This window comes from Ranitomeya variabilis, chromosome 2 (assembly GCF_051348905.1).
Source record: "Ranitomeya variabilis isolate aRanVar5 chromosome 2, aRanVar5.hap1, whole genome shotgun sequence".
Classification (NCBI taxonomy): domain Eukaryota; kingdom Metazoa; phylum Chordata; class Amphibia; order Anura; family Dendrobatidae; genus Ranitomeya; species Ranitomeya variabilis.
This window is the reverse complement of record NC_135233.1, coordinates 364,848,455-364,863,648: the sequence shown is the minus strand read 5'-3', so window position 1 is coordinate 364,863,648 and position 15,194 is coordinate 364,848,455.

Here is a 15,194-nt window from a genome sequence, read left to right as displayed (position 1 = left end):
GTGCTAAGCATCGTGTGGTGGTCTTGACTGATCACAAAAATCTGATGTATCTCGAGTCTGCTAAACGCCTTAATCCGAGACAGGCCCGCTGGTCATTGTTTTTCTCCCGCTTTGATTTTGTTGTCTCGTATTTACCAGGTTCAAAGAATGTGAAGGCCGATGCTCTTTCTAGGAGCTTTGTGCCTGATGCTCCTGGAGTCGCTGATCCTGTTGGTATTCTTAAAGATGGAGTTATCTTGTCAGCTATTTCTCCGGATCTGCGACGTGTGTTGCAGAGATTTCAGGCTTATAGGCCTGAGTCTTGTCCACCTGACAGACTGTTTGTCCCGGATAAGTGGACCAGCAGAGTCATTTCCGAGGTTCATTCCTCGGTGTTGGCAGGTCACCCGGGAATTTTTGGCACCAGAGATCTGGTGGCCAGGTCCTTTTGGTGGCCTTCCTTGTCAAGGGATGTGCGGTCATTTGTGCAGTCCTGTGGGACTTGTGCTCGAGCTAAGCCTTGCTGTTCTCGTGCCAGCGGTTTGCTCTTGCCCTTGCCTGTCCCGAAGAGACCTTGGACACATATCTCCATGGATTTCATTTCTGATCTTCCGCTATCTCAGGGCATGTCCGTTATCTGGGTGATATGTGATCGCTTCTCCAAGATGGTCCATTTGGTTCCTTTGCCTAAGCTGCCTTCCTCTTCCGATCTGGTTCCTGTGTTTTTCCAGAACGTGGTTCGTTTGCACGGCATCCCTGAGAATATTGTGTCAGACAGAGGATCCCAGTTCGTTTCCAGGTTCTGGCGATCCTTTTGTAGTAGGATGGGCATTGATTTGTCGTTTTCGTCTGCTTTCCATCCTCAGACTAATGGACAGACGGAGCGAACCAATCAGACTTTGGAGGCTTATTTGAGGTGTTTTGTCTCTGCTGATCAGGACGATTGGGTGACATTCTTGCCGTTGGCTGAGTTTGCCCTTAATAATCGGGCTAGTTCCGCCACCTTGGTTTCGCCTTTTTTCTGCAACTCTGGTTTCCATCCTCGCTTTTCTTCGGGTCATGTGGAGCCTTCTGACTGTCCTGGGGTGGATTCTGTGGTGGATAGGTTGCAGCAGATCTGGAATCATGTGGTGGACAACTTGAAGTTGTCACAGGAGAAGGCTCAGCGCTTTGCCAACCGCCGCCGCGGTGTGGGTCCCCGACTACGCGTTGGGGATTTGGTGTGGCTTTCTTCCCGCTTTGTTCCTATGAAGGTCTCCTCTCCCAAATTTAAACCTCGTTTTATTGGGCCTTACAAGATATTGGAAATCCTTAATCCTGTATCTTTTCGTCTGGATCTTCCTGTGTCGTTTGCTATTCACAATGTATTTCATAGGTCCTTGTTGCGGCGGTACATTGTGCCTGTAGTTCCTTCTGCTGAGCCTCCTGCTCCGGTGTTGGTTGAGGGCGAGTTGGAGTACGTGGTGGAGAAGATCTTGGATTCTCGCCTCTCCAGGCGGAGGCTTCAGTACCTGGTCAAGTGGAAGGGCTATGGTCAGGAGGATAATTCCTGGGTGGTCGCCTCTGATGTTCATGCGGCCGATTTAGTTCGTGCCTTTCATGCCGCTCATCCTGATCGCCCTGGTGGTCGTGGTGAGGGTTCGGTGACCCCTCACTAAGGGGGGGGTACTGTTGTGAATTTGCTTTTTGCTCCCTCTAGTGGTTACTAGTTTTTTGACTCTGGTTTTTCTGTCATTCCTTTTATCCGCACCTGGGTCGTTAGTTAGGGGTGTTGCTATATAAGCTCCCTGGACCTTCAGTTCAATGCCTGGCAACGTAGTTATCAGAGCTAGTCTGCTGTGCTCTTGTCTACTGATCCTGGTTCCAGTTATATCAGCTAAGTCTGCCTTTTGCTTTTTGCTATTTGTTTTGGTTTTGTATTTTTGTCCAGCTTGTTCCAAATCTATATCCTGACCTTTGCTGGAAGCTCTAGGGGGCTGGTGTTCTCCCCCCGGACCGTTAGACGGTTCGGGGGTTCTTGAATTTCCAGTGTGGATTTTGATAGGGTTTTTGTTGACCATATAAGTTACCTTTCTTTATTCTGCTATCAGTAAGCGGGCCTCTCTGTGCTAAACCTGGTTCATTTCTGTGTTTGTCATTTCCTCTTACCTCACCGTCATTATTTGTGGGGGGCTTCTATCCAGCTTTGGGGTCCCCTTCTCTGGAGGCAATAAAGGTCTTTGTTTTCCTCTACTAGGGGTAGCTAGATTCTCCGGCTGGCGCGTGTCATCTAGAATCAACGTAGGAATGATCCCCGGCTACTTCTAGTGTTGGCGTTAGGATTAGATATATGGTCAACCCAGTTACCACTGCCCTATGAGCTGGATTTTTGTATTCTGCAGACTTCCACGTTCCTCTGAGACCCTCGCCATTGGGGTCATAACAGTTTGCCAGGCCAGTATTAAATGTTTAATGCATTGCAGAAGAGGGATTATAAGAAAGAAGATTCTGAGTTTTTTTTTTTTTTCTTCTTCCCCTTTACCTCAGAGTGGCTATGCTTGCTGCAGACATGAATGTCCAGACCTTGATTACAAGTGTGGACCAGCTGGCTACTCGTGTGCAGGGCATACAAGACTATGTTATCAGAAATCCTAGGTCAGAACCTAAAATACCGATTCCTGAACTGTTTTCCGGAGACAGGTTTAAGTTTAGGAATTTCGTGAATAATTGTAAATTGTTTTTGTCCTTGAGACCCTGTTCATCAGGAGATTCTGCTCAGCAAGTAAAAATTGTTATTTCGTTCTTACGGGGCGACCCTCAGGATTGGGCTTTTTCGCTGGCGCCAGGAGATCCGGCATTGGCTGATCTTGATGCGTTTTTTCTGGCGCTCGGTTTACTTTATGAGGAACCCAATCTTGAGATTCAGGCAGAAAAGGCCTTGCTGGCTATGTCTCAGGGGCAGGACGAGGCTGAAGTGTATTGCCAAAAATTTCGTAAATGGTCCGTGCTGACACATTGGAACGAGTGTGCACTGGCCGCTAATTTTAGAAATGGCCTTTCTGAAGCCATTAAGAATGTTATGGTGGGTTTTCCCATTCCCACAGGTCTGAATGATACTATGGCACTGGCTATTCAAATTGACCGGCGGTTGCGGGAGCGCAAAACCGCAAATTCCCTCATGGTGTTGTCTGAACAGACACCTAATTCGGTGCAATGTGATAGAAAAACCGCAAATTCCCTCATGGTGTTGTCTGAACTGACACCTGATTTAATGCAATGTGATAGAATCCTGACTAGAAATGAGCGGAAAATTCATAGACGCCGGAATGGCTTGTGCTACTACTGTGGTGATTCTACACATGTTATCTCAGCATGCTCTAAACGTATAGCTAAGGTTGTTAGTCCTGTCACCGTTGGTAATTTGCAACCTAAATTTATTCTGTCTGTAACTTTGATTTGCTCACTGTCATCTTATCCTGTCATGGCGTTTGTAGATTCAGGTGCTGCCCTGAGTCTCATGGATCTCTCATTTGCTAAGCGCTGTGGATTTACTCTTGAACCATTAGAAAATCCTATTCCTCTTAGGGGTATTGATGCTACACCATTGGCAGCAAATAAACCGCAGTATTGGACTCAGGTTACCATGTGCATGACTCCTGAACACCGCGAGGTGATACGTTTCCTGGTTTTACATAAAATGCATGATTTGGTCGTTTTAGGGCTGCCATGGTTACAGACCCATAATCCAGTCCTGGACTGGAAGGCTATGTCAGTCTCAAGTTGGGGCTGTCGTGGTATTCATGAGGATTCCCTGCCTGTGTCTATTGCTTCTTCTACGCCTTCGGAAGTTCCGGAGTATTTGTCTGATTATCAGGATGTCTTCAGTGAGTCTGAGTCCAGTGCACTGCCTCCTCATAGGGACTGTGACTGTGCTATAGATTTGATCCCAGGCAGTAAATTTCCTAAGGGAAGACTATTTAATCTGTCGGTACCTGAACATACCGCTATGCGTTCATATATCAAGGAGTCTCTGGAAAAAGGACATATTCGTCCGTCTTCTTCCCCTCTTGGTGCGGGATTCTTTTTTGTGGCAAAAAAGGACGGATCTTTGAGACCTTGTATTGATTATCGGCTTTTAAATAAGATCACTGTCAAATTTCAGTATCCTTTACCGCTGTTGTCTGACTTGTTTGCCCGGATTAAGGGTGCCAAGTGGTTCACCAAGATAGACCTTCGTGGTGCGTACAACCTTGTGCGCATTAAGCAAGGTGATGAATGGAAAACCGCATTCAATACGCCCGAAGGTCATTTTGAGTACTTGGTGATGCCTTTTGGGCTCTCCAATGCGCCTTCAGTTTTTCAGTCCTTTATGCATGACATTTTCCGGAAGTATCTGGATAAATTTTTGATTGTTTATCTGGATGATATTTTGGTTTTTTCTGATAATTGGGATTCGCATGTGGAGCAGGTCAGGTTGGTCTTTAAAATTTTGCATGAAAATTCTTTGTTTGTCAAGGGCTCAAAGTGTCTCTTTGGTGTACAGAAGGTTCCCTTTTTGGGGTTCATTTTTTCCCCTTCTGCTGTGGAGATGGACCCAGTCAAGGTCCGAGCTATTCTTGATTGGACTCAGCCCTCGTCAGTTAAGAGTCTTCAGAAGTTCTTGGGCTTCGCTAACTTCTACCGTCGTTTTATCGCTAATTTTTCTAGCATTGTGAAACCTTTGACGGATATGACCAAGAAGGGCTCCGATGTAGCTAACTGGGCTCCTGCTGCCGTGGAGGCTTTCCAGGAGTTGAAACGCCGGTTTACTTCGGCGCCTGTTTTGTGCCAGCCTGACGTCTCACTTCCCTTTCAGGTTGAGGTGGATGCTTCGGAGATTGGGGCAGGGGCCGTTTTGTCGCAGAGAGGCCCTGGTTGCTCTGTTATGAAACCTTGTGCCTTTTTCTCTAGGAAGTTTTCGCCTGCCGAGCGAAATTATGATGTGGGCAATCGGGAGTTGTTGGCCATGAAATGGGCATTTGAGGAGTGGCGTCATTGGCTCGAGGGTGCTAAGCATCGTGTGGTGGTCTTGACTGATCACAAAAATCTGATGTATCTCGAGTCTGCTAAACGCCTTAATCCGAGACAGGCCCGCTGGTCATTGTTTTTCTCCCGCTTTGATTTTGTTGTCTCGTATTTACCAGGTTCAAAGAATGTGAAGGCCGATGCTCTTTCTAGGAGCTTTGTGCCTGATGCTCCTGGAGTCGCTGATCCTGTTGGTATTCTTAAAGATGGAGTTATCTTGTCAGCTATTTCTCCGGATCTGCGACGTGTGTTGCAGAGATTTCAGGCTTATAGGCCTGAGTCTTGTCCACCTGACAGACTGTTTGTCCCGGATAAGTGGACCAGCAGAGTCATTTCCGAGGTTCATTCCTCGGTGTTGGCAGGTCACCCGGGAATTTTTGGCACCAGAGATCTGGTGGCCAGGTCCTTTTGGTGGCCTTCCTTGTCAAGGGATGTGCGGTCATTTGTGCAGTCCTGTGGGACTTGTGCTCGAGCTAAGCCTTGCTGTTCTCGTGCCAGCGGTTTGCTCTTGCCCTTGCCTGTCCCGAAGAGACCTTGGACACATATCTCCATGGATTTCATTTCTGATCTTCCGCTATCTCAGGGCATGTCCGTTATCTGGGTGATATGTGATCGCTTCTCCAAGATGGTCCATTTGGTTCCTTTGCCTAAGCTGCCTTCCTCTTCCGATCTGGTTCCTGTGTTTTTCCAGAACGTGGTTCGTTTGCACGGCATCCCTGAGAATATTGTGTCAGACAGAGGATCCCAGTTCGTTTCCAGGTTCTGGCGATCCTTTTGTAGTAGGATGGGCATTGATTTGTCGTTTTCGTCTGCTTTCCATCCTCAGACTAATGGACAGACGGAGCGAACCAATCAGACTTTGGAGGCTTATTTGAGGTGTTTTGTCTCTGCTGATCAGGACGATTGGGTGACATTCTTGCCGTTGGCTGAGTTTGCCCTTAATAATCGGGCTAGTTCCGCCACCTTGGTTTCGCCTTTTTTCTGCAACTCTGGTTTCCATCCTCGCTTTTCTTCGGGTCATGTGGAGCCTTCTGACTGTCCTGGGGTGGATTCTGTGGTGGATAGGTTGCAGCAGATCTGGAATCATGTGGTGGACAACTTGAAGTTGTCACAGGAGAAGGCTCAGCGCTTTGCCAACCGCCGCCGCGGTGTGGGTCCCCGACTACGCGTTGGGGATTTGGTGTGGCTTTCTTCCCGCTTTGTTCCTATGAAGGTCTCCTCTCCCAAATTTAAACCTCGTTTTATTGGGCCTTACAAGATATTGGAAATCCTTAATCCTGTATCTTTTCGTCTGGATCTTCCTGTGTCGTTTGCTATTCACAATGTATTTCATAGGTCCTTGTTGCGGCGGTACATTGTGCCTGTAGTTCCTTCTGCTGAGCCTCCTGCTCCGGTGTTGGTTGAGGGCGAGTTGGAGTACGTGGTGGAGAAGATCTTGGATTCTCGCCTCTCCAGGCGGAGGCTTCAGTACCTGGTCAAGTGGAAGGGCTATGGTCAGGAGGATAATTCCTGGGTGGTCGCCTCTGATGTTCATGCGGCCGATTTAGTTCGTGCCTTTCATGCCGCTCATCCTGATCGCCCTGGTGGTCGTGGTGAGGGTTCGGTGACCCCTCACTAAGGGGGGGGTACTGTTGTGAATTTGCTTTTTGCTCCCTCTAGTGGTTACTAGTTTTTTGACTCTGGTTTTTCTGTCATTCCTTTTATCCGCACCTGGGTCGTTAGTTAGGGGTGTTGCTATATAAGCTCCCTGGACCTTCAGTTCAATGCCTGGCAACGTAGTTATCAGAGCTAGTCTGCTGTGCTCTTGTCTACTGATCCTGGTTCCAGTTATATCAGCTAAGTCTGCCTTTTGCTTTTTGCTATTTGTTTTGGTTTTGTATTTTTGTCCAGCTTGTTCCAAATCTATATCCTGACCTTTGCTGGAAGCTCTAGGGGGCTGGTGTTCTCCCCCCGGACCGTTAGACGGTTCGGGGGTTCTTGAATTTCCAGTGTGGATTTTGATAGGGTTTTTGTTGACCATATAAGTTACCTTTCTTTATTCTGCTATCAGTAAGCGGGCCTCTCTGTGCTAAACCTGGTTCATTTCTGTGTTTGTCATTTCCTCTTACCTCACCGTCATTATTTGTGGGGGGCTTCTATCCAGCTTTGGGGTCCCCTTCTCTGGAGGCAATAAAGGTCTTTGTTTTCCTCTACTAGGGGTAGCTAGATTCTCCGGCTGGCGCGTGTCATCTAGAATCAACGTAGGAATGATCCCCGGCTACTTCTAGTGTTGGCGTTAGGATTAGATATATGGTCAACCCAGTTACCACTGCCCTATGAGCTGGATTTTTGTATTCTGCAGACTTCCACGTTCCTCTGAGACCCTCGCCATTGGGGTCATAACAGAAGGCATCTCCTATATTACATGGGATGGAAGGCATCTCCTATATTACATGGGATGGAAGGCATCTCCTATATTACATGGGATGGAAGGCATCTCCTATATTACATGGGATGGAAGGCATCTCCTATATTACATGGGATGGAAGGTCTCTCCAATATTACGTGTGATGGAGGTCTCTCCTATATTACATGGGATGGAAGGCATCTCCTATATTACATGGGATGGAAGGCATCTCCTATATTACATTAGTCCATGAGCCGGGCCAGATATCGGTACCACCCGGAGTGACTAATTTTCTTTGGTATTTTTAGGTAGATGCATGTCTGTAGTTTATTTTTTGATATGATAGCCCTTACATATACGTAGCTTATTAACCCCTTCAGCCCTAGGCCTATTTGTACCCAAGTGCCTAAGCCAATCTGACCTGTGCCACTTCATGGGCTAATAACTTTGGAACGCTTTCACCTATCCAAGCCATTCTGAGATTGTTTTCTCGTGACATATTGTACTTCACGTCAGTGCTAAATGGGAGTCAATATATTTTACCTTTCTATATAAAAAAATGCTAAATATTCGGAAATTTTGGAAAAATCGGCAATTTTTTAACTTTGAAATTCTCTGCTTTTTACAAAAATACTGATACCCCCCATAATAGTTATTAATTTACACTCCCCACATGTTTACTTCATATTGGCATCATTTTGAAAATGAAACCTTATTGTTTTACGACGTAATAGGGCTTATAGTTTTATGCGCAATTTTTCACATTTACAGCAAAACCCACTTTTCAAAGGACCAAGTCACTTCTGAAGTCACTTTAAGGGGCTTACATAACAGAAACCACCCATAAATTACCCCATTTTGCAAACTACACCCCTCAAGCTGTTCAAAACTCATTTTTAAAAACTGTTAACCCTTTAGGTGTTCCACAGGAATTTTAGCAGAATGAAGGCGAAATTTCAAAATTTCATTTTTTTTCCAGATATTACATTGTAATCCAATTTTACCTGCAACCTAGCAAGGGTTAACGGCAAACCCAAACTTGGTTACCCTAATTCTGCAGTTTATAGAAACACCCCACATGTACTCGTAAACTAAAGTATGGGCACACAGCACAGCTCAACACGGAAGGAGCGCTATGTGGTTTTTGGGTGGCGGATTCACTGGAAGAAATCTAGGGGGCCATGTCACATTTGAAGGCTGCCTGAGGTACACCCACAGTGGAAACCCCAAAAAGTGACCCTATTTTGGAAACTACACCCCCAAGGAATCTTTTAGGGGGTATAGTGACCACTTTGACCCAACCAGTGTTTCACAGTAGTTGGAAACACTTGGTTGAGAAAATGGAAAAAGTGCATTTTTTACATGAAGGTGTCATTTTAGGCTCATTTTTTTATTTTTAAGAGGTGTACCAGCAAAAAATGCACCCCACTATTTGTTCACCAATCTCTCCCGAACACAACAACACCCGATATGTTGTCGTACACTGCAGTATTGGGGAACGGCAGGCCTCGGAAGGGAAGGAGCGCCAAATGACTTTTGGAGTGCAAATTTTACTGGAAGAAATCTAGGGGGCTATGTCACATTTGAAGACACCCTGAGGTGCCCCAACACACGCACACACACTGACACATACACGTTCTGTGCTGAACAGGACTCTCCGGTCTTCTCTGCAGAGCTCCTATCTCCCTCTGCTTGCATGGAAAAACTTCCTTCCATGGCTAGAAGAAAACCATGCAAGGGACCTTCACCATCTGGATGAAACACTGAAGAACATCACAAACTTTCGCATCAGTGTGTCGCAGGGATCCTTCGAAAAGCTCTTGGATAATGAATCTTGCACACTTACCCTGAAGCTCTTTCAAGTTTATCTTGAGACCCTCAGAAATGAACAACTCTCAGCATTCTGGATGTCATACTTGGACATGGTCGAGACCATGCTGGCCCTGGTTCGAGCTTCAAGAGAAGGCAACTGGATGCTTCACCTAGGAGCAATCCGACAGATGATACCATGGTGTTTTGCCTATGACAAGGTCAACTATGCCCGATACCTAACCTATTACTATGCCACAATGTCTCGGCTGCCCATAGAACACCCAGAGGTCCATGAATACTTCATGCAAGGTGGCTTTTCGGTCCAGATCGGTAGCAAGAATCCTTTTGGACGAATTCCTGTGGACCAGACCATTGAAGAGACAATCAACAAAGACACCCAGACACCAGGGGGCACAAAAGGCTTCAGCCTCAAAGTTGGAGCTGTTTCCAGGTTCTACCTGACATCAGAGTACCGCAGTATGTACTTGAGGCAGCTGAGGGCCCTGGTAGGCCAACAATATACTGACTTCAGCCATTCAGACCTACAGGTGTCTAGGATTAGAAGAGATGAAGCCGATGTCCAATCTTTCGTTCAACTGCTGGAGACAGGTTGGGTGAACCCCTTCAACAAAGAGCATAATGGTGAACTTATCAGTTTGTCAACAGCGACTGTAGCACCACCAGATGTAGCCAAAGACCTTCAAGGGGCATACAGTATAGGAGAGGATGCATATCAAACATTCAAGGATGAGCGTTTGGGTACCGATAAGCCAACTACATTGTTTCATGACAAGATGACGAAGAACAAACTTAAAACGTTCTCTAACATCCAAATGAAGACACGCAGACAAGGTCTTGGCAAGGAGGTAATTTTGAAGGCTGACAGAAACCTATTTGGCCAGATGATACTTGTAGCTGAGAACAGAAAGCTACAAATGAGTGATGTCTTGACTCATCCCCTGGGTCCATTGCCATGGGCACTTGCCAATGGTGATGGGTCTATCCGCAAGACCAACAAGGCTGCCCTCGCAAGGGAGTTGGAGAGGAATGCTCGTCCTGCAGAAGTGATCCCCGAGCCCTCTGCAACCATCATTGATGGGATGAGCCTGGTTCAGAAACTGAAGGGAAACAATGCAACATTTGGCCAGCTAGCAGGCACAGCAATGAGTCGCGCTATCCATGAGGGTGCTAAGAGCAAGCGCATTGATATTGTCTTTGACGTCTACAAGGAGACATCCATCAAAGATACAGAAAGAGTCAACAGATATGAAGGCACAGGGATCCATTTCAAGAACATTCAACATGGGCACAACATCCAGCAGTGGAAAAAGCTTCTAAGTAGTTCCTCCAACAAGGCAAGTCTCATAAAGTTTCTGGTAGAAGAATGGAAGGCGAAACACCACAGGGAGAAGCTTGAGGAGAAGGAGCTGTATGTCACATGTGAGCAGCTCTGCTTTAAGATCACCAAAGAACAGTGGGAAGAGGCTGCTGACCTTAAGTCAAATCAAGAAGAAGCAGACACACGCCTCCTTCTCCATGCTCTTCATGCAGCAGAATCTGGTTACAAGTCGGTCATCATCACTTCGGAGGATACTGATGTCATGGTCCTGTGTCTGGGCATGTGCCACAAAATCCCATCCCACCTGTTCCAGAAATGCGGTACACAGAACCGGACAAGATTCCTGGATATCACCACTCTGAGCCGAACATTGGGAGGCAGCGTATGTGATTCATTGATTGGTATGCATGCATTTACAGGCTGTGACACCGTCAGTGCATTCGCTGGCCGTGGGAAGATGACGACACTCAAGCAGTTGAAGATGAACAAGACATACCAGGATGCCTTTCAGGAAGTTGGTCGTTCATGGGAAGTGTCTACCGAACTTTTTGAGAAGTTACAGGAAATCACCTGCCACATGTACCTGCCAACTACCCAAACAACTGAGGTAAACGGGCTCCGTTATCAGCTGTTCTGTGCCAGACGTGGAGTGGTAGAGTCAAGTCAACTCCCTCCTTGCCAGGACTGCCTTTTCATGCATGCACTGCGTGCAAACTACCAGGCTGCGATCTGGAGGAGAAGTCTGCAGAGCCAGCCATGGGTTGCAAACCCAACAGACTGCGGTTGGATGATAGATAACGACGGAAAGCTTGTTGTCAAGTGGATGCAAGGGGCACCAGCACCAGAAGCTATTATACAGCTACTGTCCTGCAAGTGTGTGCGGTCATGTGAACTTCCTCAGTGTACTTGCCTCAGCAATGGCCTGAAGTGCACAGACATGTGCAGATTACAGACATGCCAGAACAAGGGTACTGAAGACGAGCCAGTAGAACAACAGTCAGATTCAGAGTCCGATGTTGAAGATATTATGGAGTAACATATATATATATATATATATATATATATATATATATATATATATATATATATATATATATATATATATATATGCACATGACATGTTCAGTGTGTATTTACATAACTTGGATTAAATTTTGTTACAAATACTACATCTAGTCACTCCGGGTGGTACCGATATCGTCATATTTGGTTCTTGGCTCATGCTAAAATTCCTGTGGAACACCTAAAGGGTTAACAGTTTTTAAAAATGAGTTTTGAACAGCTTGAGGGGTGTAGTTTGCAAAATGGGGTAATTTATGGGTGGTTTCTGTTATGTAAGCCCCTTAAAGTGACTTCAGAAGTGACTTGGTCCTTTGAAAAGTGGGTTTTGCTGTAAATGTGAAAAATTGCGCATAAAACTATAAGCCCTATTACGTCGTAAAACAATAAGGTTTCATTTTCAAAATGATGCCAATATGAAGTAAACATGTGGGGAGTGTAAATTAATAACTATTATGGGGGGTATCAGTATTTTTGTAAAAAGCAGAGAATTTCAAAGTTAAAAAATTGCCGATTTTTCCAAAATTTCCGAATATTTAGCATTTTTTTATATAGAAAGGTAAAATATATTGACTCCCATTTAGCACTGACGTGAAGTACAATATGTCACGAGAAAACAATCTCAGAATGGCTTGGATAGGTGAAAGCGTTCCAAAGTTATTAGCCCATGAAGTGGCACAGGTCAGATTGGCTTAGGCACTTGGGTACAAATAGGCCTAGGGCTGAAGGGGTTAATAAGCTACGTATATGTAAGGGCTATCATATCAAAAAATAAACTACAGACATGCATCTACCTAAAAATACCAAAGAGAATTAGTCACTCCGCTTGGTACCGATATCGTCAAATTTGGTTCTTGGCTCATGGACTACATGGGATGGAAGGTCTCTCCAATATTACGTGTGATGGAGGTCTCTCCTATATTACATGGGATGGAAGGCATCTCCTATATTACATGGGATGGAAGGCATCTCCTATATTACATGGGATGGAAGGCATCTCCTATATTACATGGGATGGAAGGTCTCTCCAATATTACGTGTGATGGAGGTCTCTCCTATATTACATGGGATGGAAGGCATCTCCTATATTACATGGGATGGAAGGCATCTCCTATATTACATGGGATGGAAGGCATGTCCTATATTACATGGGATGGAAGGTCTCTCCAATATTACGTGTGATGGAGGTCTCTCCTATATTACATGGGATGGAAGGCATCTCCTATATTACATGGGATGGAAGGCATCTCCTATATTACATGGGATGGAAGGTCTCTCCAATATTACGTGTGATGGAGGTCTCTCCTATATTACATGGGATGGAAGGTCTCTCCTATATTACATGGGATGGAAGGTCTCTCCTTTATTACGCGTGATGGAAGACATCTATATTTCATGGGAAGGATGGCCTCTCCTATATTACATGGGATGGAAGTGCTTCCCGGGGCTTCAGGAAAATGGCCGCGGGATGCCGCGCGTGCGCAGATGGAGATCGCGGCGGCCATTTTCCTGAAGCCGAGTTCGGAAAGTGCAAGCATTCTGCAAGCTAAAAACGCTTGGAAAACGCTTGTGTTTTGTGGGAAAACAGCAGGGAGTTGCGGAAATGCTGCGCAGCATTTCTGCAACGTGGGCACATAGCCCAACTTTTTAGCTTTGTTGATTGGGAGCAGCTGTGAAGTTGTCTGCAGCGCTGAGGTCAATCACTGAACTCAGTGTCTGATGAAGATGTCACAATCCACTGAGTTCGGTGATAGATTACAGCACAGTAGACATGAGTCTCATCAGAGGCGAGAACAGTGGAAAGAGGCCTCGCTGGACCCCGATAGTGACCTTATGTACACACGGTGTCTTTTTCAGGATTACCGGTAGTTTGTTTGGAAAACACCTGAAAAAATGATAAAAAATAAAATAAAAATGATCCACAGTGTAAAAATGACTTGTACATAAGTTCACTGTTTTCCAGCTTCTTCTAACAGCTGTAGGTTTTCAAAGATGAAAAATGGCTGAAAGAAGGCAGCAAGAAGCTCACTATTAACACTCATAATAATAATGCATTGGGAAAAAATGCGAAAAAAAGCACAAAAAAACCGCGTAAAAACGCATGTGGATTTCTTGCAGAAAATGTCTGGTTTTCTTCAGGAATGTTTTGCAAGAAATCCTGACATGTGCACATACCCTAAAAGATGCTTCAGGAAAAACAGCTATGTTGTGTTCCTGAAAACACTTCCTATAACAAAATCAATGTGTGCAGGCTGGTGTCTAAAACACATGTGCACAACCTAGGAGCTCAATTTTTTTGTTTTATTTGTTTTTGTGTTAGGCTACAGAGTAATAATCTTTTATATGGGACCACCCGTTTAAATGATATGCATCCTCTGTTGACAGCATTGTCAAAATCAAGCCCTTAGGCCGGTTTCACACGTCAGTGGCTCCGGTACGTGAGGTGACAGTTTCCTCACGTACCGGAGACACTGACACACGTAGACCCATAAAAATCAATGCATCTGTTCAGATGTCATTGATTTTTTGCGGACCGTGTCTCCGTGTGCCAAACACGGAGACATGTCAGTGTTCGTGGGAGCGCACGTATTACACGGACCCAATAGAGTCAATGGGTCCGTGTAAAACACGGACCTCACACGGACGTTCTCCGTCTGGGGTCCGTGTGCGTGCAGGAGACAGCGCTACAGTAAGCGCTGTCCCCCCCACATGGTGCTGAAGCCGCGATTCATATGTTCCCTGCAGCAGCGTTTGCTGCAGAGAAAATATGAATAATAGTGTTTAAAATAAAGATCTATGTGTCCGCCGCCCCCCCACCCCCTGTACGCCCCCCCCCGCTGTCCTGAAAATACTCACCCGCTCCCACGTTGGCTGTCACTCCTTCCTCTCTGCCTCGCGCCTCCTACTGTATGCGGTCACGTGGGGCCGATCATTTACAATCATGAATAGTCGGCTCCGCCCCTATGGGAGGTGGAGCCACATATTCATGACTGTAAATGATCGGCCCCACATGACCGCATACACTAGAAGCCGCGGCCAGACCAGGAAGCAGCGAGGGAGGCGGGTAAGTATTTTCTGAACAGCGGGGGGGCGCACAGGGGGTGGGGGGGGGCGGCGGACACATAGATCTTTATTTTAAACACTATTATTCATATTTTCTCTGCAGCAAACGCTGCTGCAGGGAACATATGAATCGCGGCTTCAGCGCGATGCAGGGTACCACACGCGTGGGTACCACACGCTCCGTGTGGTACCCACTCGCCATACGGGCGGTACACGTGTGCCGCCCGTATGGCCTACGTGAGTTCCCAGGCACACGGACACGGATAACTCCGGTACCGATTTATTCCGGTACCGGAATTATCTGGACGTGTGGGACAGCCCTTATACAAACTTAAAAATAAAAAAGATTGATTTCTGGGAAACTAAAAAAAAATACTAAATCTTGATGGCTTATAAGTGAACGGGTGTAGCTAAGGATCACACTGGTATTCAGGTTTTTTTTCTTTGTATTGTTATAGTAACAGAAAAATTAAACTAAGGCCATGATCACACGCTCAGTATTGGGTCAGTATT